This window comes from Symphalangus syndactylus, chromosome 17 (assembly GCF_028878055.3).
Source record: "Symphalangus syndactylus isolate Jambi chromosome 17, NHGRI_mSymSyn1-v2.1_pri, whole genome shotgun sequence".
Lineage (NCBI taxonomy): Eukaryota > Metazoa > Chordata > Mammalia > Primates > Hylobatidae > Symphalangus > Symphalangus syndactylus.
Window position 1 is genome coordinate 99,548,130 of NC_072439.2, and position 25,775 is coordinate 99,573,904.

Genomic DNA, 25,775 nt, shown 5'->3' on the forward strand with positions numbered 1-25,775 from the left:
CAGCAGTTTGAGACCAGCCTAGGCAACACAGTGAGACCCTGTCCCTACAATTACAAAATAAATGAGCTGGGTGTGGTGGTGCACACCTGTAGCCCCAACTACTCAGAAGGCTGAGTCGGGAAGATCACCCGAGCTGCCCAGGAGTTTGAGGCTGCGGTGAGCTGAGACTGCACCACTGCACCGATCCTGTCTCAAAAAAAAAAAAGAAACTATAACAAAATATCTGGATTTTGATGTGACAGAATACAAAGATAATTACATTTGATATTTAGGTCAACAAATATGACTAAAGTCACAACAGTAAAATATTTTAAATGGATTTGGAAATAAAAGAAAGTTTGTTCATTTATATTTTATTTAAGAGCTGTGCCCAGTTTTATCGTGTCACAAGAATGAAGCAAGGGACAAAGGTAAGTGCCATGCTCCCTAGCCACTGGGTTCCTGGCAAGCTCCCGGCCACTGGGTGCCAATCTCCCTTCAGTGTACTCCTTCTTCCCCGGAGTGCAGAAGCGTATAAAGACAGTTATGACATGGACACATGCATGAACTATTATACATAATTACAAAAGCTGATTCTGTCAACACCGCATCTTGTCTCATCAGTAGGAGCGAATGGCTGGGGGGACGGTGGCACAGTCAGCCTCGTTCAAAGTTTTGTCAATTACGGGTCTATATTCCAGAGTGACCTTGAAGAGTCAGTGGTAAGCACAAAAATGTACAAAAAGCCATCTCTTGTGTTCCTTTTGAAAAATTTTAACTATAAAAGTAGATTTATGGCATGTGAACTTTAAGGTATTTGCTGCAGTATTTTCCAGTAACAAATTCAAAAATGACCTACATGTGCAACAGGGGAGTGTCAATGACGGCAGATCCACAGATGGAACAGAGCAACGAAAATGACACTGTACCAGATTCTCAGGGCTTTACAAAAATGCTCCCATCATGTAGAGTGGGAGAACCCTCGTCTATACCAAGACACTTGATGTTTAAACTATCTACTTCCAGTTCTTCCACTTCAAAGTAAATATTTATATAGGTTGAACATCCCTAATCCAAACATCTGAAATTCTCCCAAATCTGAAACTTTCTGAGCACCAACATCACATTCAACAGAAATGTGCTATGGAGTCAGATCTTCCCATTAGGGATGCTCAGACAGTAAGTATAATGCAAATATTCCAAAGTCTGAACAAGCCCGAAATCCAGAACACTTCCGGTCCCAAGGATTTCAGAGAAGGAATACTCAAGCCATGTATTAAATATGCACACACAGGAAAAGGTAGGCACAGATACAAAGAAATTTAAACCATAATGGGTCATCTCAAGTTAGTGAGCTCTTTGTACTTTCTAAAATGAGTATGTATTTCTTGAAAAATCACTGAAACTGGCTGGGCGTGTTTGTTCATGCCTGTTGGGGAGGCCAAGACAGGTAGATCACCTGAGCTCAGGAGCTCAAGACTAGCCTGGGCAACGTGGCAAAACCCCGTCTCTACAAAACATACAAAAATTAGCCAGGCATGGTGGCATGTGCCTGGGAGGCTGAGGTGGGAGGATCACCTGAGCCGGCGGGAGGTTGAGGCTGCAGTGAGACGAGATCGAGCCACCACATTTCAGCCTGGGCAACAGAGATGAGACCCTATCTCAGACAAACAAAAACAAAACAAAAAACCCAAACCTGGAAACATTAAAAATAGACTTGTGCTAAGCGAGTGAAGTGTGATTTCTATCAGTATCAAGAAATGGCCTTCATGATAAATCCTGAAAATGACCTACTGCCTGAATCACAGACACACTAGATGATAGTGAGAGTCCAAAGGTAACCTCCACAGACATGGCTAAATGATTATACGACTATCTCTTACAAGCTATGAAAAGCTTAAGGGTAAAAGCTTTCTGTCTTCATTATTTCTGAATCTCAATGCCCAGCGGAAATGCCACACGGGTGAACTGCGCTTGTGTGGAACAAGGCTGCAACCCCCCTACCACACCCTCGGCTGGCTGTTCCCAGGATGCTGCTTACGCCAACCCCTCCTCAATTCCTTTTTTTTTTTTTTTTTAAGAGACAGAGTCTCGCTCAATCGCCCAGGCTGGAGTGCAGTGGCGCCATCTCGGCTCACTGCAAGCTCTGCCTCCCGGGTTCATGCCATTCTCCTGCCTCAGCCTCCTGAGTAGCTGGGACTACAGGCGCCCACCACTATGCCCGGCTATTTTTTTTGTATTTTTAGTAGAGACGGGGTTCCCCTCCTCAATTTCGGCCCTTCTCTGCTTGCTCAGTGCCCAGGGGATGCTAAGGGCTGCACCACATCCCCTCAGCTCCCCTGCAGGCGCTTCCAGTTGGCCCAGCCCATGGGAGGAGAGGGGAGGGGTCTCTTCTGGGCTCTCTTGGCATGGGACTGGTTTCTGGTAGTGGCTGTGTCCCCACCCTACAGATGCTGACTTTCTTGCTAGGTCCACAATCATCTCCTCCCCTGCCACCAGGCCTTGGACACTTGCTCCTGCCCAGGGACTTCCATCTGGCCCACACCACGGAGCAACCCCTCCTTAAGGCTCCTCTGAACCACCTGCAGGCACTGGATTTTGTCTCCAGCCCGAAGCCTGACTGCGTCAGAGTGCCTTTTTCAGTGGTGCCTTAAATCTGTCAGGAGTTGATTTAAATCTGGCCTGCTCCTCCTCGTTCACCATCAGCAAGGCCAGCCTGCAGACCTGGGTGGGGCCGTGTGGGTGCTGGGCTGTGGTGAGAACAAGCTCCACACTGACCTTCCCAGTGCTGACGTCCACATAGGACAGGATGTGCTTCCTCCAGTGCTTCTCAAAGGGCTTCTTCTGTTTCCCCTGGATGGGCTTGGAGTGATCGCACTCATTAATCCACACCTGACGCCAGAAACACCATCACATTTCTCATTACTCTAACAGAGCAACACAGAAAAAACACAGCAAACATTAAAATGATCTAAGAGACAGATGTCCTAGAACTCATTCCATTTCCACTTCAGCCCAGGAGGTTGGCACCATCAACAGGTTCAGAACCCACAGAGGACACATGGGTAGCCAGGGGTGTGTAGCCAGGGGTGTGCAGCCAGCAGCGAGTCCAGAGTAATCCATGTCCGCATGTTCCCTTAGACATCCTTTATGTACCTAAGAGTTTATCAAATACTTTGTCTTTTTGCTCCATGCACTAGGAAACTACCTCAATCCTTTCTTTCAGCCTGTTTTTATTAAAGACATTTTTTCTTTTGAGACAGGGTCTTGCTATGTCACCTGGGCTGGAGTGAAGTGGTGTGAGTACAGCTCGCCAGAGCCTTGACTTCCCAGGCTCAATCATCTTGCCTCAGCCTCGTGAGCAGCTGGTACTTCAGGCACGTACCACCACACCTGGCTAATTTTTTAATTTTTGTAGAGACAGGTTTCGCCATGTTGCCCAGGCTGGTCTAGAACTCTGGGGCTCAAGTGATCTGCCTGCCTCAGCCTCCCAAATGCTGGGATTACAGGTGGAAGCCACTGCACCTGGCTTCTATTCTAATTAAAACTCATTGTCACCAACTAAATTTATGCTCCTGGTCAGGCACAGTGGCTCATGCCTGTAATCCTAGCACTTTGGGAGGCCAAGGTGGGTGGTTCACTTGAGGTCAGGAGTTCGAGACCAGCCTGGCCAACATGGTGAAACCCCGTCTCTACTGAAAATACAAAATTAGCCAGGCATGGTGGCATGCGTCTGTAATCCCAGCTACTTGGGAGGCTGAGGCAGGAGAATCACTTGAACCCGGGAGGCAGAGGTTGCAGTGAGCTGAGATCGCGCCGCTGCACTCCAGCCTGGGGGACAGTGAGACTCCATCTCAAAAAAATAAAAATAAAAACAATAAATTTATTATTATTCTGTATTCTGGCAAAGACGATTCATATACTTTGCAGGAAAGACTCTTAATATGTATGAGGAGATGAGCAAGTTCTGAGCAGTGATCACAGCCATCAGCATATTCTAGTGGAGGGTAAATCAGTAAAATTTCATGGTGAATAAAAATGATTTTCCCATTCACCGTGTTCAGCTGACTGGAAAGGCTGCCACCAGCTGCCCACACACAGTCCTGAACCAGCCTGTGTGCCTGCCTTGTGGAGCCTTTGTCCTTTTGCTGATGTGGTTTATCCGGAACTTGCATTTGCACCCCAAGCTTCCCTTTCTGTGGTTTTTTGCTATCATATGTGAAAAACTCTTAGCAGGCAGAATCCAACATGTGTGCTCTGCACAAAAATCAGTTCATCTGAAGAACAAGTGACCACAGGGCAGGCTCTATAATACCTTTTCCAAACCACAGGGCAGGTCTGAAACGGTGGCTTACTCGTTATTTAATAAACTGGCATTTCCTCCACAGGGCAGGTTTGAAATGGTGACTTATTATTTAATAAACTGGGATTTATTTCCTGGTCATGACACTCTGGCTGCACTTTTTTTTTTTTTTTTTTTGAGACGGAGTCTCACTCGCACTCCAGCCCGGGCTGGAGTGCAGTGGCGCGATCTCGGCTCACTGCAAGCTCCGCCTCCCGGGTTCACGCCATTCTCCTGCCTCAGCCTCTCCGAGTAGCTGGGACTACAGGCGCCCACCACCACGCCCGGCTAATTTTTTTGCGTTTTTAGTAGAGACGGGGTTTCACTGTGGTCTTGATCTCCTGACCTCATGATCCGCCCGCCTCGGCCTCCCAAAGTGGTGGGATTACAAGCGTGAGCCACTGCGCCGGGCCCCTGGCTGCACTTCTAACCTTGGCCTTCTAACAGCAAATCACATTGGCTTGGAGATGCCACTGCTGGCATCAGTGGACGCTGACCCAAAGCAAGGAAAGGTTGCAGTGATCCAGAAGATGGCGAGAACCCAGGGATCAAAGTTACCAGGGGGAAAAAAGCATTTTTTGGATTTACTTTTGGGGAAACGAAATAAAATGCAGAGAAAATGCAGGGGTGGGGCTGAGTCCCACCAGGTGGGAGGAAAAGGCAGGTGCAGGTGGGTGTGGTGAGAAGGCGCACCTTGTAGTCTTCCCTGGCGTGCCCGCCCCATGACTCCTTCCACGCCTCTGCTCCACTGATGGTCTGCGGCGCACACAGCATCAGGTTCTGCAACTCCAGGGTCTCCACCAGGTCCGTGTTCCAGACCATTCCTAGGGACACAAAAAGTTCCATCAGGGGCAGGCAGGACCCAGTCACATGGGCCCTCCGAGCTGTCAGCCTGGGCCTGCTAGTCTGTGGAGTCACTGGTAGTGGCTTTATAGCTGAGGGCCAGGACCCATCCAGACAGCAAGCATGGAACTAAGTCAGCACTGACGGGACAGACACCAGCCCACCCTGCAGAAGGCAGGGCCCAACAGTGTGCACGGAGCCCGCTGTCTGCTCACCCCGGTCGAACGTCTTCAGGTGCTTCAGGTCTCTGTGGAGCTTGCTGATTTTCCCACAACCTTCTTGCAACACGCTTCCCACACGGAACACGGCAGCATGATTTTGCACTGACTGTGGTACAAAATATTATTCATAAACTTTTAATCCATAGAAGCAGCCATACCAAGAACTGCTTAACTTGTAGACCTGTTGTTTTGCATTTCATTTTATTTATGTAAATTAAACAGAAAAATTAGGAAATTTAGACTTTGAGTTTATTACTCCGAACTTAAAAATGAAGTTTTGACTAAAGCTTCTGAATAAATAAATGTTTCTATTACATACATATCTTAGACCCACACACATCCTTTCCAGCGGGATACAGCCGGGGTCCAGGACTCCAAGCAGACTGCCTGTGAGGCACCATGTTCCATACGGCTCCGCGGCCAACCAGGCAGGGCTGCCTCCCCACACCCCTGGTGGGACTCCTGACGTGGGGTCTGGTGGTCAACGTGACACGAGCCAGCAGCCCTGTGGTGATACACACTAGGAGGAGCTGAGCAGAGCCCTGCTGATGGCGGGGTTGGAGCGGAAGGTCTTCAAGGAGAGGGAGGGGCGTGGGTGGCTGGGGCCCTTGGCCCATCTGGCTACTGTCTTTTGCCTATTTTGTAGAAGCTCCTTGTACACTGAGTTCCTTCATAGTTTTACTGTGGTGAGAAACGTGCTATGCAGTGGACGTGAAGTTTACTGTAGGTATGCTGGGAACTGGGCGTCAGCTTTTGCTTCCTGTGGGACAGACAGGTACCACCTCCGTGATCCCTCCTCCTCCTTGCTTCTCCCTCTCACTGTGCTTTGCTCCACTGACCCTGTCTCTTCCTCTACCAATGCACCTTCATGGTTTAATTTGGACATTTCATCTGATTTTCCTGAGACTCATACATAATTGTGACACTGTAATGCACATCAACCTAATGGTTTTTCAGGAAGAACAAATGAAAAAAACTGCATCTCAGAATCTAGTGTTACATTCTTTCATGTCCTTTAGCAGCCACGTTTTCATATCCTTTTTTCATATTTCTGGTTACAGTATTTCAAGGCATTTTAAATTTTTTGTTTGAAATGTGAATGAGATATTTACTGATGTCTGAGCAGATTACTGCTGGCACATTGCAAAGCTACTGATTTTTAGATACAAATCTCTTATCCAGACACCTTACTACATTCTTTTTTTGTTTCTGTTAGTTTTTCAGTTTATTCTCTGGAAACTTTTTGGAAATTATATCTGTAAATAATGGCAACTGTATCTATTCCTTTTCAATATTTACTGCCGAAACCAGCTGGGTCGTGGAAACCCTAACCCAGCAGCAGTAGAGGAATTAAAGACACACACACAGAAATATAGAGTGTGGAGTGGGAAATCGGGGTCTCACAGCCTTCAGAGCTGAGAGCCTTGAACAGAGATTTACCCACGTATTTATTGACAGCAAGACAGTGATAAGACTTACTAAAAGTATTCCTTATGGGAAATAAAGGGAAGCAGGAGCATGTCCTTAAGGCACAGATCGCTCATGCTATTGTTTGTGGTTTAAGATTGCCTTAAGAGGTTTTCCGCTCTGGGTGGGCCAGGTGTTCCTTGCCCTCATTACGGTAAACCCACAACCTTCTGGCGTGGGCGTCATGGCCATCATGAGCATGTCACATGCTGCAGAGATTTTGTTTATGGCCAGTTTGGGGGCCAGTTTATGGCCACATTTGGGGGCCTGTTTCCAAAAATGTACCTCATTTCTTTTTTTGATTGTTACTATTAATAGCCAGAGTCAGCAGAAAAATCCCTTCCCCAACGAAACGCATTTCCACAAGCATAGGAAGCTCTGTTTGTTCAGTGCCGACTCCAGCACCTCACGGAGCCTGGGATATAGCAGGCACCAAGACACACCTTGTTTGGTGGGAACACTTCTAGTATTCTCACTTCAAACTATCTCAGATTTGCCATTTCTATATCCTAAGGCGTGTTCCCATTCTCCAATGCAATGGTTCCTTCTTTCCCAGCTGGCCTCCAACCCTACAAAAGCACTGCAGGGCATCACTCAGCCTTCTGTGCCTTAGTCACGCTGTTCTTCTCACCTTTCCACAAAGCCTCCCTCAAGCCCAGCCTCACTTGAAGACTGAAGGGCACAGGCCTCTGAAAATGTCAGCAGCGAACCTGTTCTCTTGTGTCTAACACCAAATGCCTTTCAGAATACGACTAAAGCAATGGACTTCTTTTCAGAAAATACGCAGAAATTCTTGCAAATAGTAGACAAGAGATCTCATTCTTGGACAAGAATCCTTGTCATTAGAGGAATTCAGTTTCTTAGACTGACTATATATCAGGTTCTCCACAGCCCCCTGTGGCTAATGGCTGCCATACTGGACGGCAGACACTCAACATTTCCATCATCACAGACGGTCCTACTGGACCGACTCCCAGCAGCACAGGCCGCACAGATCACTTTCCACCCGCCGCCCACTCTCCCTCTCTTCTGAGTATATTTAGGGGCAGCAACAGGTCCAGCTTAAAGACATTTCCGAGCTGCTGGAAGCCAGGCGTGATGACATGATCAATAGCTGGGCCTGAGATGTAAGCACCAGTGTTGTGTTGAACTCCAGGAAACCTCTAAGAAAAAGCTGCCCTGCTGGGGACTGAGCTTCTACGGCGGTCCTGTGGCTCCCTCTCCTCCACGCTGTGACTCATCCATGACAGCCAGCGACGGTCAGGGCACGGAGGTCACGCCCAAGCACACACGAGTGAACCACAGAAGGCTGTCCTGGATGCTAAGCAGTCACTAATTCTGCCCTAGCCTGCTGACCTTCTATGTGGAAAAGAAGTGCACTTCTGGTCTCTTCCATATTCTTGGTACAGTGAGGAGCACATCCTGCTGCTGTTTCCTCCACATACTGGTGCAGCCTCCTATGTTTATCGCAGCACTAGTCATAATAGCAAAGTCATGGAATCAACCTAATTGTCCAACAATGGATGACCGGATGAAGAAAATGTGGTACATATATACCATGAAATACTACTCAGCCACGAAAAAAGAACGCAATCATGTCTTCTGCAGCCACACGGATGGAACGGGAGGTCACTATCCTAAGTGAAGTGACTCAGAAGGTCAAGTGTCACACATTCTCACTTGAAGTGGGCGCTGAACGGTGAGTACACCTGGACACACGGAGTGGACTAACAGACTGTGGGCTCCAAAAAGCGGGAGGGGTGGGGATGAGCAATTACCTGCTGGGTACAACACACGCGACTTGGGTGATGGGTACATGAAAAGCCCAGACTCCACCACATCACAGTAAAAACATCCACACAAAACTGCACCTGCATCCCCCTAAATCTATTTTTAAAAAACAAAACCAGTGCAGGGCCAGGTATGCAGCCTGCCTGCTCACCCCAGAGCGAGTCCAGGCTCTTACCTTCTGCATACTGAGTCGCAGTTCCGATGTTCTTATGCTTCCATCAGCAAATCTCAATTTGTCAAGATTCATGACAGAGTCTTCCCCAGCATTTGGTTTAATTGGAGGGACTTTATCTCCTAAAACATCAACAAAAAAGCTGGAATTTAACTTTTGAAAACCATTTCAAAAAACCAAGTGGATTTAGAATGACACACAAATATGTAGCACAGCCGCTCAAGGAGCCTGGAAACTGTGTAAGTCTCCTGAGCTAACACACTGCCAGCCCACCCTACATCTGAGGCCATCTGTTGAGTTGGGCCAATTTTAAAGAACAGACATGAAACGCAAAACTGTTGGCACACAGTAGATATCCATTAAGTAATCTTAGAGTGAATAAACTAGAAATCATCATTAAAATTAAAAAATTAAATGTAGGCCGGGGGCGGTGGCTCACGCCTGTGATCCCAGCACCGTAGGAGGCCGAGGTAGGTGGATCACTTGAGGTCAGGAGTTCAAGAGCAGCCTGGCCAACGTGGCAAAACCGCATTTCTACTAAACACACAAAAATTATCTGGCATGAGAACTGCTTGAACCCGAAAGGTGGAGGTTACAGTGAGCCGAGATTGCGCCACTGCACTCCTGCCTGGGCAACAGAGCGAGACCCTGTCTTACAAAAAAAAAAAAAAAATGTATACAAATTTATATATATTAAGTGTATATAAATGTCACTCCACTAAGGGGAAGAAAAGACACCTTCCAGATGGTGGTCCCAAGGGGCCGGCCACCCCACTGTCCTTCACACTGGGGGAGGAAGGTGGCTGCTGTGTGCCTGAAAGTCACCTGCTGACTTGGACTGTTGTGTGCTCTCACCTATACTTCAAGATTTGCAATTCTTTTTTTTTTTTTTGAGATGGAATTTTGCGCTGTAGCCCAGGCTGGAGTGCAGTGGCACCATCTTGGCTCACTGCAACCTCCACCACCTGGTTCAAGCAATCCTCCTGCCTCAGACTCCGGAGTAGCTGGGACTACAGGAGTACGCCACCATACCTGGCTAATTTTTGTATTTTCAGTAGAGATGGGGTTTCACCATGTTGGCCAGGCTGGTCTCGAACTCCTGACCTCTGGTGAGCCACCTGCCTCGGCCTCCCAAAGTGCTGGGATCACATGTGTGAGCCACCGCGCACGGCCAAGGTTTGCAACTCTTGTGTTTCCAAGATGTCTTGAAAAAAGTTGTAAAGTTTTTTTTTTATAACATTATATATATATCTTCTTCAATAGGTAACACATGCAGGAGGTAGGAGGTATGAAATGCAGGAATCAAACAGGCCCTGCCCCGCCCACTGCCTCTCCCCAGGCCCAGGCCGTGGGTCTCTTGAGGGTCTGCACCGCCTCTCCCCGGGCCCAGGCCGTGGGTCTCTTGAGGGTCTGCACCGCCTCTCCCCGGGCCCAGGCCGTGGGTCTCCTGAGGGTCTGCACCGCCTCTCCCCGGGCCCAGGCCGTGGGTCTCCTGAGGGTCTGCATCGTGTCTCCCCGGGCCCAGGCCGTGGGTCTCCTGAGGGTCTGCATCGCCTCTCCCCGGGCCTAGGCCGTGGGTGTCTTGAGGGTCTGCACCGCCTGTCCCCGGGCCCAGGCCGTGGGTCTCTTGAGGGTCTGCACCACCTGTCCCCGGGCCCAGGCCGTGAGTCTCGAGGGTCTGCACCGCCTCTCCCCGGGCCCAGGCCGTGGGACTCCTGAGGGTCTGCACCGCCTCTCCCCAGGCCCAGGCCGTGGGTCTCCTGAGGGTCTGCACCGCCTCTCCCCGGGCCCAGGCCGTGAGTCTCGAGGGTCTGCACCGCCTCTCCCTGGGCCCAGGCTGTGGGTCTCTTGAGGGTCTGCTCAAATGTTTCTAGGCTCGCTGGTGTTTCTTTTCCTTTTGTTTATAATGCTTTAAAAATTGATCATTCATTAAAATTGACTTTTTTCTTTCGGTGGACAGTTCTACAATTTATTTTTTCTTTTCTTTTTTTTTGAGACAATGTCTCTTCCCTCTGTTGCCCAGGCTGGAGTGCAGTGGTGTGATCTCGGCTCACTGCAACCTCCGCCTTCCAGGCTCCAGCAATCCTTCCACCTCAGCCTCCCAAGTACCTGGGACTACCCAAGTGTGAGCCACCATACCCAGCTAATTTTTGTATTTTTGGTAGAGACGGGGTTTCACCACCTTGCCCAAGCTGGTCTTGAACTCCTAAGCTCAAGCAATCTGCCTGCCTCGGCCTCCCAAACTGGTGGGATTATAGGCGCAAGCCACTGCACCCAGCCTCAGTTCTACCAATTTCAACGCATGTATAGATGCACGTAACCACTTTGGGAGGCTGAGACAGGAGGATCACTTGAGGTCAGGAGTTCAAGACCATCCTGGGCAACACAGGGAGACCCTGTCCCTAGAAAACATTTTTAAAAATTAGCCAGATGTGGTGGCATGCACCTGATCGTACCACTGCGCTCCAGCCTGGGCGACAGAGGGAGACTATGTCTAAAGATAGATATAGATATATATATATATATATATATATATATATATATATATATATATATGTATTTTTTTTTGGGGGGGCGTGGGGGAGAAGTAGGGATGCTACAAGCATTTTTTCTTTCCTTTTCATTTTTAAAAATTAAAGCTTAAAGATACAGTAAAATAAACTCATCATTTTTAATGTAGGGTTTTTCAAATTTTGACACACACAGAGCTGTGTCTGTAAGTCTCAGCACAATCAGGAAACAGCTTCTGGCAACCACCAATCCCTTTTCTTCCCTAGATGTGCCTTTTCCAGAATGTCGTATCAACAGAACCACAGGTGTGCAGCCTTTTGAGTCTGACTCCACAGCATCCTGCGTGAGATGCTGCATGTGTGAGCGGTTTCTCAGATGTAAAGTATAGGGTATTCTTACAAAATGACTCCACAGCATCCTGCGTGAGATGCTGCATGTGTGAGCGGTTTCTCAGAAGTAAAGTATAGGGTATTCTTACAAAATGTTCTTTTCTGCATTTTCAAAGAAAGAGAAGCTCAAAATTTCTACATTGCTCTGAGAGAAGTGGTATCAGTCCTCACTGCTACAAAGTGCAGGGCTATGGAATGAGACAAGCACAACCTGTGGCGTCAAGAACGACGGACCTGAACTCCGCCTTCACCGATGATCAGCAATGGCTTGGGATAAGACGCCAGCTCTGCCTGTGCTGGCCTCCTGGACTGTGGTCAGATCCACAGACACAGAGTGTCTGAAGTAAGCTACCCTTTTAATACTATCTGTACCTTTCTAACTACAGATATAAAAGGGCGCATGTTTATAAGTTATGGCAGTGCTAGTTTTTATTCCACTTTTATTTGCTCTTTTCAACAGAGCAAAAAGCACCTGTTCTATAAAAACAGCAGAAATCATGCTAAACAGTTAACACCAGAGAAACGTAACGGGAAGAACGTGGGCCTGGGGGTCCCACCATCCTTGCCACACAAACATCCACCAGTGCCTCATCCACCTCACACTGTTCTGAGCACACGAGGCTGGATAACCACCGTGAACATCTCTGGAGGTGGGAGTGATGCTAACTGTCCTGTTCTTAGTGCACGTAAGACTCACACTCCCACACATGGTATTTCTTTTCCTGCACGTTATTTGACACTATCATGAAAAGAAAACCAGCAAGTGAAATCCAATCTGTCTGTAGAGGGTGGGAATCCTGTTCACTCTAAGTCAGCCCTTCTCCTCTAATAGAGATTAGTTGTACTTTGTTTTTAGAATGGCCTAAATTATTTTTCTAAGTAACAAGAAGTTACATATTCATTCATGCCAACTATTTTAAATATTTCATTGCAAATAAGTGATTTTTATCAGGCAAGTAATATGTAATGAAATTCCCCTACAAATAACAACTTCCTAATAGTGCTTTTTCTAAGCAGAAAATAATGACTGCAAAATAATTAAAAAAAAAAAAATGTAACCCCAAAAATGTCACCTTAACTGTTAAGATCCCCAACCAGCCTCTATCTAGTCTCAACATTACCACCATATAATCTCCGGATTTCTCAGTTTAATCACTTCTGGGGAAAAAACCCAGACTACCTCTATATGATCACTAAGCAAATTTCCAGTAACAAATCAAGGCTTTGCAACCTGGCTGGGTGCAGTGGGTCATGCCTTTAATCCCAATAGTTTGGGAAATTGAGGCAGAAGGACTGTTTGAGTCTAGGAGTTCAAGACCAGCCTGGGCAATATTGTGAGACCCTGTCTCTACAAAAAAATTTTTTTTAAATTAGCCAGGTGTGGTGGTGCATATCTGCAGTCCCAGCTACTTGGGGCTCTGAAGGTTGAGGTGCTGAGGACTGCTTGAGCTCGGGAGGTTGAGGCTGCTATGACTGTGCCACTGCACTCCAGCCTGGGCTGACCCTGTCTCAAAAAAAAGAAAGAAGACTAACCTCCTGCCCTTCTCAAATAGTCTGGCTCCTGAAGAAAACACTTACCAGGCCTGCATGACTCTTCAATGCTCAGGGCACATGCCTGACCAGACAACCAGGTCCAACAGCGAGTTTGCCCCGAGGCAGTTGGCACCACGTACAGAGGCACAGGCGGCCTCCCCACAGGTGTACAGGCCGGGTACAATCTGATCCTGGCCATTCACATGCCTCAGGACCTGTGGAAAGGAAGATTTCAGGTGAAATGTCAAGGTGCCCATTCCTCCACAAGCCCACCTCCCTCAACAGGGTGTCTGTGCTACGGGTCAGAGAAAGAGAGGGAAGTAGGCCAGGCACGGTGGCTCACGTCTGTAATCCCAGCACTTTGGGAGGCTGAGGCGGGTGGATCACCTGAGTTCAAGGGTTCAAGACCTGTCTGGCTAACAAAGTGAAACCCCGTTTCAACTGAAAGTACAAAAATTAGCCAGGCATGATGGCGGGTGCCTGTAATCCCAGCTACTTGGGAGGCTGAGGCAGAAGAATCGCTTGAACCTGGGAGGCGGAGGTTGCAGTGAGCCGAGATTGCGCCATTGCACTCCAGCCTAAGCGACAGAGCGAGTCTCCATCTCCAATAAACAAAGAGAGGGAAGTAAAGACCGTATCTGAGAAGGAAATAAGGACCATAGCTACTCTTCTTCAGAGGGAAACTTCCGAATGTCTCCCCCAGTTTCCCCTCTGCCCCTGAGCACCTGCTGTTACAAGCAGGTCAGAGGACCTCCAATGTCAGCATCTGCGACTGTCCCTCGTGTCCCATGTTCCCGAGGCCCTCACCACCTGTGCTCTGGCTCGGACCCAGGAGCATGGCAGGTAGAGGAACATCAGCAGGGGAGACTGATGTTCCAGACTCTTCTACCCCGTTCACCTCTTCATCTATGCAGGGAAAGTAACAGCTTCCACTCACCTTGCCCAACAAGGAGGCTAAGTGATTGACAAGCTCTGTGTGAACCGCAAACCACTCAAAGGTATGAATTATAAAGATCCCTCAATGTACAAGATCATTAGAAATAGGAATTATAAAGATCCCTCGATGTATAAGATCATTAGAAATAACACAAGATCATATAGGAAAGTAATTATAAAATGGAAAAAGCTGCAAATGATGTATCTATGACAGTTTACTAAGGAGGAATAAATTACTAAGCCCCCCTCCATCCTTCAGTAATAGAAATTTAAAGTGCGATCTAGAAAACAATACAGTACTTTCTTGAAGAAAACAACTGTCTTTTCCTCTAAGATCTAAAGAGACAACTGCAAGGTGGGCCCCGTCGTCCCAGCCTTTTTTCCAGCTGTGGGAGAAGAGCCAGCACCGTCACCTGCCCCTTGTAGCTGGTGGGAATGCCATCCATGTTATAATGCACGGTGGGGAGGACAGGGATTGGCTCCTTCGTGACGTCCACGCCAGCGAAGATCACGGCTGTCTCTGAAATGCCGGGCAGGCGCGTGGCCAGCTGCTCTGGAGGTAGATGGTGCAGCTGCAGGTAGACGTGATCTTCCTCAGGGCCACAGCCCCTGGTAAGACAGAACACCATCACATAAGGCAGAGAACGGCAACGGCAGAAGACCTGAGAATATGTCATCTTGGAAGCGTGTGAGTTTCAACATGTTTTGATACTGAGGAAAATTTCCCCTCATGTATGGTCACCCTCTCATCAAATCTTTTCTAAGCATCTACCATGTGCCAGGGACAATCCCAGGTGCTGGGACACAGCTGAGAACCAGAACAAAACTGTGCCCTCACTGAACTCACACTCGTCTCAGCCATCACAGCCTGCTGTGGCTGTCCTTGGTAAGTGCACTAGAAAGGCCTCTATGCCAAATACAGTCGTCCCTGTGTATCCATGGCAGGTTGGGTCCAGGACCCCCACGGATACCAAAATCCGTGGATGCTCAAGTCCCTAATATAAAATAGGAGAGTATTTGCATATAACCTATGCACATCCTCCTCCATATTTTAAATCATCCTCATCTAAAGTTTTACATTTAAGTTTTACAGCAACTCCAGGATTACTCATAGTACCTAATACAATGTAAATGCTAGTAAATAGTTGTTACACTGTGTTGTTTAGGGAACCATGACAAGGAAAAAAAGTCTGCATATTTGTAAGGATGCAATTTTATTTTCAATACATAGTTGGTTGAAACCACACATGTGGAACCGATGGATACAAAGGGCCACCATATTCCAAAAAACCATCTGACTTCTCTTTTTTTAATATAAAAATGTAAAACCTCGAAACGCCATACCGGCAGATATTTTGCAAGCGTCATTACATTAAAGAACAGGGTCAGGCCCTATCTGATCTTTGACAAACCTGACAAAAAGAAGCAATGGGGAAAGGATTCCCTATTTAATAAATGCTGTTGGGAAAACTGGCTAGCCATATGTAGAAAGGTGAAACTGGATCCCTTCCTTACACCTTATATAAAAATTAATTCAAGATGGATTAAAGACTTATTATGTTAGACCTAAAACCATAAAAACCCTAAAAGACAACCTAGGCATTACCATTCAGGACACAGGCATGGACAAGGACTTCATGTCTACAACACCAAAAGCAATGGCAACAAAAGCCAAAATTGACAAATGGGATCTAATTAAACTAAAGAGCTTCTGCACAGCAAAAGAAACTACCATCAGAGTGAACAGGTAACCTACAAAATGGGAGAAAATTTTCACAACATACTCATCTGACAAAGGGCTAATATCCAGAATCTACAATGAACTCAAACAAATTTACAAGAAAAAAACAAACAACCCCATCAAAAAGTGGGCGAACGACATGAACAGACACTTCTCAAAAGAAGACATTTATGCAGCCAAAAAACACATGAAAAAGTGCTCATCATCACTGGCCATCATAGAAATGCAAATCAAAACCACAATGAGATACCATCTCACACCAGTTAGAATGGCGATCATTAAAAAGTCAGGAAACAACAGGTGCTGGAGAGGATGTGGAGAAATAGGAACACTTTTACACTGTTGGTGAGACTGTAAACTAGTTCAACCATTGTGGAAGTCAGTGTGGCGATTCCTCAGGGATCTAGAACTAGAAATACCATTTGACCCAGCCATCCCATTACTGGGTGTATACCCAAAGGACTATAAATCATGCTGCTATAAAGACACATGCACATGTATGTTTATTGCGGCAGTATTCACAATAGCAAAGAGTTGGAACCAACCCAAATGTCCAACAACGATAGACTGGATTAAGAAAATGTGGCACATATACACCATGGAATACTATGCAGCCATAAAAAATGATGAGTTCATGTCCTTTGTAGGGACATGGATGAAACTGGAAGCCATCATTCTCAGTAAACTATCGCAAGGACAAAAAACCAAACACCGCATGTTCTCACTCATAGGTGGGAATTGAACGATGAGAACACATGGACAGAGGAAGGGGAACATCACACTCCAGGGACTGTTGTGGGGTGGGGGGAGGGGGGAGGGATAGCATTACGAAATATACCTAATATTAAATGATGAGTTAATGGGTGCAGCACACCAACATGGCACATGTATACATATGTAACAAACCTGCACATTGTGCACATGTACCCTAAAACTTAAAGTACAATAATAATAAAATAAAATTAAAAAAAAAAAAAGAGCTGCAAATTGTCTCACTGAAAGCCAAATAACCCCCACACTTTGAAAGCTGCCGAAAAACATCTGTGGGTATCAGACACGACACCCAAGGCTCACATACTGACTTCAGGTTGGGTGTGTCTCTCTCCCATACTCCGTCACATACACACACTAAGAGGAACTCTGTTCCACAGATTTGAGAAACTAGCTAAAATTTTCAAAATGTAGGTCTTTAGGAAAATATCACAGACTAACAGACGCCTCCCGGCAGCTCAGAGAGGTGGCTGTGCACACGTCCCTGCACACGAAGGTGAGGGCGAGCGGTGCTGAAACTCACAGAAGCAACCCCGGCCCGTGTGCCCGCTCAGACAATGCTGGTGGTAAATCACACGTACCTTCCTTCGCGGATCTCCAGAGTCATCCACCGACACACCACATCTCTAGACGCCAGGTCCTTCACGACAGGGGCGTATCACTCCATAAACCTTTCGCCTTGACTGTTAATGAGAATGCCTCCCTCTCCACGACATCCTTCCGTAATGAGACAACCAGCACCATGTGTGCCTGCAAAAAACCACACATTTATAACCTAACAATTGCTAGGTCTCTATTTCAAACGCATTATTTCTTTTTCAAGATACTTTTTGGGGGAGAGATGAAAAAGATACGCAGAAGGCATTATATGCAAAACTGAATAGAAAGAACAGTTAAGATACAGTGGAAAGTCTGGATAACAAAAAGCACTGACAAGGCTGACAGCTGCAGCAGAGGCTGGGGCAGAGCGGCGTCCCCAGAGAGGAGAAAGGCCGGCCCACAGACCTCTGGCCAACACTCTGATTACAGCCGCATGTACATTGGATGTCTCAAATCTTGTTTTAATTTTTGAACATTCTTTTGCACTATGATACTGTGGTGACTAGTTAAGAATACTAGCTTGGAGAATTCATATCTAAGTTACCCAAACAGTGGCAAGGACAGTAATAATGATTATTTTAGTTAACATTTACACTGCACTTGCTATGGGCAGTTCTAGCTGCTTTCCACATATTAACTCGTTTAAGTCTTACAACAACTCTGGGTGTACGACCCCCTTCCTCAGTGACAAGCAAATTAACGCTTGGTAACATCCAGTCGTGCAGCTGAGGACAGAGCTCAAACCCAAACCTGGGCAGTCCAGCGGTCTGTGCTCCAAACAGCGGCTCTGTGACTCCTCGGTGCGATGAGAAACAGGGCGTGCCAAGCTCTCGAATTTTAACAAAGGAGATCAAAAACCCTAAACTAAATGTATTTCAAAAGCTACAATTTTTATTTCTATACAAAAAGGGCAATCTTGCTTTCAAAACAAGAATGTGATTCTTGCATCTCACCTGCCTTTTGATTTTCTAAGTTTCAATGCTCTTTTTTCTGTGGTTACTTCTCACATATTGAAGACAAAGCATGAGAAGTGGAGCTCTAAGCAAATCACAGAGGGAATTCAGGGGCTCAGTGACATCTTACTGATTAAAAACAGTAATAAAAAATACAACAGGCCGGGTGCAGTGGCTCATGGCTATAATCCCAGCACCCTGAGGGGCCGAGGCAGGAGGATCGCCTAAGCCCTGGAGTTTGAGACCAGCCTGGGCTTAAAATGGTGACACCCCGTCTCTACCAAAAACAAAAAACCCCTCGAAAATTAGCTGGACACGGTAACACATGCCTGTAGTCCCAGCTGTTTCGGAGGCTGAGGTGGAAGGATCGTTTGAGCCTGGGAGACAAAGGCTGCAGTGAGTCTAGATTGCTCCACTGCACTCCAGCCTGGGCAACAGAGCAAGACCCCATCTCTAAACAAATTAAAAAAAAAACCTACAACAAATTCATTTCTTATTTTCATCCCTTCCAGGGATCAGAAAGCTGACACTGACAGAGAAAGAGAAGACACAGGTCTGGTCCTTCAGCACCACTTCAGGGGTCTCCATCGTCCACAGGTCAGAAAAGCTACCCAGAAAAGTCCAGGAGTGTCACATATCCCAAGTTAAAACCTGGTATAGAAGATTATCAACTCAACTTTCCAAAACAGATGCAAGAAGTCACACATTGCCTTAGGGGCAGCTCCTCAAGGCACATGTCTGATCCTGTCACATCAACAGTCGCTGCATGTGTCCCACACCGCTGTTCTCTGTTGCTTTTTACGTAATCTCTGGCTGACTCACTGGGCACGCTAACCCATTCCCCGCTGTCACCATAAGCCCCAGCACTACGTGTCCTGTCTCAGGTGGACCGGGGGCAGCCTTACCCTCCTGTATAAGGTGTGCAATATTGAGTGGCCGGTCCGATCAGCCACAAAGCAGCACCGACGAGCCTGCCCACCCTTTCCAAACTTGAGGCTCTGTCCACCAAATGCATGCTGATAAATCTTCCCATCTTCAGTTCTGCTAAATGGCAAGCCATAATTTTCTAGCTGTGGAAGATAAACAAAAACCTTATTACCTTAAACGAGTCAAGATATTCACAACTAATCTACACTAAACAACTTTAACACAAATCTGCAAACCCAAAGTAAACTATTTTATGAACATGTCAACACTTCATCAAAGAGAAGCTTTTCTCGTTACATGTAATGCATAGTTCATGACGGACAAAGACTTCTCTTGTGAGCTTTGCTAATCACCATTCTTTCGGCTGCCACATCTGCCTCAATTGCTTACATTTTTTCCCAGACTCTTGTACTAGAAACAGACCACGAGAGCACCCAGAGCCTCCCGCCCATCACCTCGACCACGGCAGCGGGGGCCTGCTCCACCATGTAGTGGATGGCATCCTGGTCCCCCAGCCAGTCGGAGCCCTTCACGGTGTCGTAGAAATGCCACCTTCAGTTGTCCTCTTCCATGTTCCCCAGAGCAGCATTGATTCCTCCCTGGAAACACCAACCACTCCTTACGAGCCACAAACAGGAGCCCCAGCTTTCTCTTCCAGGCCCAAATCCACCCACTGGGGGATTCAGAGAAAGCCAACTACCCACACGGTGACTCCCAGTGAGGGCTGACCTCAGCAGAGGAGCAGCGAGGCCTGACAGATTCCAGATCACAACCCCTCCCTGACTCGCCCAGTCGTTCCATCCCTTAGCCTCAGTCTCCTCATCTGTGTGGTGGAGACACAGGGAACTCCAGGAAGGGCTGACTGCAGCAGTGAGTGAAAGGCTACCTGTAATATGCTTATTACCTAACATTATCTGGCACAGAAAAGGTACTCAGCAAATCTTTCCAGATAGTTTTATTAACAAATCTTCCCAATGGCATTTACGGGCATGTGTTAAAGATTAGAAGTGCTTCCTGCCAAGTAATAAACTCCACACTCAGAGTCACACTCCCCTGTACCCCTACTTCCTTTGGCTATATGTGCCCACCACCGTCTTACCCCTCAGAGAGTCCCGGAAGACAGCAGCACAGGGACAAATGAAACGCTTGCCCTTTTCTTCCCCAGCCTAAACTCTGATTCCTCCTCTTTAGATGATCTCCTTTTCTTAAGGTGTTGGGGTGGCGGGGGTGGGTGGGGAGGGTAGCAGGCGAGATGGTCACAGAAAACCCAAGTGTGACTGGAGTCCCAATTAAGAGTGACAACAAGGCTCCCGCCCTTCAAAGTCCCCAGGGAAGAGGCTCCAGGGAGAGGCCGCTGAGAGGGTGAGCTGAGTGAGTAAGGCACAGCAAGAGGCCATGTGGCTGGAGCACGGGGAGGAGGCAGGAGCCTCCCCAGGTAGAAAATGCAAAGCTGTGCAGGACCTGCACGGAGTGGGAGCACGGGGGGGCACCTTTCTCTCACCTGAGCCACAACAGTGTGTGACCTGGTAGGAAACAGCTTTGTAACACACGCTGTATTAAACCCTGCCTCAGAAAGGCCAAATGCAGCTCCCGAGCCTGCCCCTCCAGCGCCTACCACCACTGCGTCGAATTCATGGTCCACTACTGGATACTGAGCAGAAATCTGGAAAAGAAAAATTCACCTGTCAATCACATGTTCCACTATGCCAAACATGAAGACTCTTGTGACAGTGAAAGAGCCTGACAAACATAAAAGGAGCAACTGCTGGGCACACAGGGCCTCCATCCTGTCCTGGGGCTGAGCCCTGAACAGTGCGGGGAGAGGTGGGCACATTCGCACCTGGAGAAGGGACTGACAATCAGATTCTATGAATGGTAGAGGGTCTATCCCATGGGATCAGACTGAGGACCACAACTCTACTTCAGGGCCGTGCCTATGCTTATGCCTGAGAAGGTGCCAAGGAGTATTCAGTCGCTATTATGAGCTTATGAGAAAAGAACTTCTCAGCAAGTTTCAGTTTTCCAGCAGAGAGAGAACAGGCACACTCAACACCAAGGAACCCACACCAGAAGGGCCCCACGGTCCTATTTTCAGTAGGATTTTATCATCTATCACAGCAGATACTGTTCATTTTATTCCTTTACTTGACCTAAATTTAAATCTAGTTTATGGATACATAAGAGATACAAGTAAAAATGTTAACATCTATGTTTACGTTTGTACTTACAATTAAGTATTATTACACTGAAAATAATTTCAGCATGCACTGGATACCTATGAGAAATTTTTCTCTTATGTCTATGACTCATATGAAAACAAACTGGTATAGGTCCTTACCCCCTAAGCCAAAAAAATCATTTATAATGGAACAGAAAGCATGAACTTACGGAATCTGAAACTTTAGCAGATGCCCTCTTGTTCCTTCAACAGTGAAGTGAAAACCTCGGGTTCCTGTTTGCAACACTGTTGGCCACTGGAGACACAGAAGACACAGAGCCAGAGGGTTAGTGTCCTGAAGGAACAAATGCTGTGGGGGATAGGAATTCAGATTTCCCCCTGCAAACTGTTCACCTTCTTATGTATCCAGGTGCCCCTGTGCATCCAGAAAGCTCAGCTGGGACCCTCTACTTAACCCTGAAGGGCAGCCCAAGGGGCAACGAAGGACTGAGCCCCCAGGTCCTCCTTTCCACCCTTACTTGGCACTCTAGAAAACCAGGATGAAGCTTGTTTCCAAACAGGATACTCACTGACTCAGATACGAAATGAAAAAGGCACACTTCCTCTGTAAAGTCTTAATTTATGCTACTTAGTGGAGAAGGGGAAAGACATCTATATCGTATTACTGTATGTGGTATTTTGCAAATAATGAAGCATTTTAACTGTCTCCATCAGAGCCCTTTCCACACTACAGTTCCAATCGTCCATGAGGGCTTGCGGTCAGTTCAAAAGGCACTGGACACTGAATCAGGAGATCTGTATCCTGGAACAGTAAAAGCTGACAGCCCAGAGGGAAGAGCTGTCATACCTTCATGACACAGGAGGATGTCGGATGCACACTCTCCCCTGCCTGGCTGCTCCCGGCTTTTTCCTGGCCAACGTCTACAACTTGACATATCTCACTGCTTAAATTTTCCATCTTAGAAATCTTTACTCAAGAAAACTCGTTTTAGTGTTTAGTTTTTAGTGGCTCTATGTAAGAGAGGTGACACTGTCCCCTATGCTAAGGTTGGCCAGCCATTCGGGGGATACCTTTTCCATTCTGCTAGTGGCATTTTAGAAGACCACTGAATAGTCTCAGAAATATCATAGGCCGGGCGTGGTGGCTCACGCTTGTAATCCCAGCACTTTGGGAGGCCGAGGCGGGCGGATCACGAGGTCAGGAGATCGAGGCCATCCTAGCTAACATGGTGAAACCCCATCTCTATTAAAAAATACAACAACAAAAAATTAGCTGGGCGTGGTGGCGGGCGCCTGTAGTCCCAGCTACTCAGGCGGCTGAGGCAGGAGAATGGTGTGAACCCGTGAGGCGGAGCTTGCAGTGAGCGGAGATTGCGCCACTGCACTCCAGCCTGGGTGACAGAGCGAGACTCCGTCTCAAAAAAAAAAAAAAAAAAAGAAATATATCATAAAGAATAGTTTTAGGGGCTGGGCGCGGTGGCTCACGCCTGTAATCCCAGCATTTTGGGAGGCCAAGGTGGGCGGATCACCTGAAGTCAGGAGTTCGAGTCCAGTCTGGCCAACATGACGAAACCCCCCCTCTACTAAAAATTAGCTGGGCGTGGTGGCGGGCACCTGTAATCCCAGCTACTTGGGAAGCTGAGGCAGGAGAATCGCTTGAACCCAGGAGGCAGAGGTTGCAGTGAGCCTACACTGTGCCACTGTACTCCAGCCTGGGCGACAGAGAGAGACAATGTCTCCAAAAAACAAAAGAAAAGAAAAAAAAAGCTTTAGGAAATAATACACTCAGCAATCAGAAGAGGGGATGTGAGGGATGTCTTCAAGTATTTAGAAATACTTGCAATTCAGAAATTACTTATTATGTGGGATAAAAAATTATTCTTTATTTCTCCAATTTCTAGTCTCTGTTTTTACTGACATAAGCTAATTTCCTTTTTTCTTTTTTCAGAAAAAAAAAAGAGAAAGAACGAATATTCTTCTACCTTAATATAATTTTTTACATGGTAAAATCATATTTTAAGAAAGAAGTCTTTGAAATAATTTTAATACAAACGTTCTTGAAAATTTTGTAAAGTGCCCTATTAACATAGGTAATAGCACCAATAAAAACAGTACATTATACCAAATATAAGTAGAAACAGGGAAATCACTCAATGTTTATTTGTTCTTTCTAGGATGTCGAGGTGGAATACCCACTGCCCACCCCCCACCACACACACACAAGAGCTGGCTTAAAAGGGGCAGCTACTATAACACAATCTTGAACAAATTATCATGCCATCCCCCTGGGGAAAAGGACACTAACCCTCTGCTTCTAAATCTAATCAGGGGCAGATTTTTGAATCTGGAAAGCCCAGCTTCAAGCCAATGTCAGTCTTTAGACAAAACTCAAAACTAGTTTTGACACAAAACTAGTCTTTTGTGCCAATTATTAATTTTTTTAGGAGAAATTATCAAACATTTCCTCTAACAAAAAAAAACAGGGAACATATAACTAAAAGGAATACTTAGGCCTTGCTTCACAATACAGAATTTCAGATGACTGAATCAGGAGGTGGAGGGGGGAAAGTAAGAAGTGCAGAGACATTAATATCCGAAATCTAGCAAAGTAAGGCGTCCTCATCGAATAAAATGCACCTATAAATCATGAGCAAGAAGCTAGTCTGCATGTACAACCTACACAATTACAAAAGCAGCCAACGAAGAACCTAAAAACGCCCGACATTCTGTAGGAAAAGCTACCTTCATCAAGATACAACGACTTTTACAAAACCCAAGACTAAATTTTGGTTCCATTTTGCTATCTTGCCATCTTGTCTGAGGTGCCTGGGGTCTTAGTCTGCAGAAGGAACACTGGGCACCATCTGGGTTGAGGACAAAGGCACTAGCTCTAGCTTTTCTCCAATCACAAGCTACCACTTCCCCTAAAAAGCCCCACTGACCATGGGCTTTACTTCCTGCTTGTGGACGCCCTCCTAGCAGCTCTTAAGAGCCCAAGATGCGGCGGGGGTCTCTGCTCAGTCAGCGCCAACCACAGCAACACACTAGAACGGTTTACATGCTTTCTGATGTTGACAGGATGGCTGTATGACTAATCCTCACATTTAATTCAAAGAGATTTTTAATAGCTATTTCAAAAAGGAGAAAACTGCACAATTAAAGGCACAGTTCAAATCAATATTGCTGAATGCCTTGGTTCCTACTGAGATTTTTACTCTGCAATTTAAAATTACTTTGTAATTAAGGAGGTGGGTGGGTAAGTCCATTTAAAAGAACCGAAAAACTAAACCTATCCAATTTAGCTTGATTAAATAAAACCCCAGAAGGCCGATTCTGATGATGCAATCGTAGAGGGCACATTCAGACAAACTCAGAGAGCAAGGCCTCAGGAAGTGGAACCCTGACCATCATCCTGGACTAAACCGAGCCCGGCCCTCGAGGCACTCGGCGCACAGGCAAGCACAGGTCCCGGCGTCCTCGCTCGGTCAATGCCCTAAGCTCTCCGTCTGATTTTTAAACACTGGCACAGCTGCTTTTAAACACGGGCACATTTTTGGTGGCACAAGGGCCACCAAACAGGACCCAAAGTAGAGGCCCTTAACTTACAAGGTCTCCAAGTGGACATGCACAGATTTGCGCTTTCTGGAAAGGGGAACTGCAAGACCAAGCTCGGGCGCGCCGCGCTTCCCACCGGACGCACACCCGGCCCAGCCCGGCCACGCCTCGCACCCACCCGGGCGGTTTCACCCGCCCCGCCAGCCCCACCCACGGGCTGCGGGCGGCCCCTCAGGACAACCCGCACAGAGGGCGGCAAAGGCCCAGCCCAGCCAGGGCTCCACCCCGGTGACCTTGGGCAGACACGACTCCTCCCTGAGTCCACCCGCCAGGCACTGAGGCGAGGAGCTACCTCAGCCCGCGAGGTCGCCGGACCCCAAGCCCGGACCAGGGCGGCGGAGGGGACGGTGTCGTGACCTTCACCGGGACGCGGACTACCTGCTAAGGACCGAGCTCCCCAGGCCCCCGAGTACGCCCCGCGGCTCCCCCTCGCACCGGCCCAGGGCTCTCCCAGCCCCTTCCCGATCGCCGGGCAGGGGGCGCGGGGACCCGGCGCCCGCTCCGCTCGGACCCACTGGGGACCGTCCCGCTCCTACCGCCGCCTCGCCCCCCGCCTGCCCCGCCCCGGTCCGCGGCAGGGACTCACCGCCTTGACCCGCACCAGGCGCCGAGCGCTCAGCATCCGCCACAGGCCCCGGACCCCCGACACGTCTGTAGTCGCCGCCGCGCAGTCCCGCCAGACCCCGCGCAGACTGCGCCTGCGCACCACACCGGGTAGAGCCGGCGGGAAACCCGGCCCGCGCACCGCGCCCGGGTCAAAGGTGGGGCGGTGGTGGGGGACATCGCGCCTGCGCAGCACGCCGCG

At 47.6% G+C, this 25,775-nt stretch overlaps 1 pseudogene; it reads right to left on the reverse strand.

Annotated features, from left to right (window-relative positions):
• Positions 1-337: 337 nt before the first annotated feature.
• Positions 338-25,707, reverse strand: LOC129464659 (succinate dehydrogenase [ubiquinone] flavoprotein subunit, mitochondrial-like; annotated as a pseudogene).
• Positions 25,708-25,775: the final 68 nt, after the last annotated feature.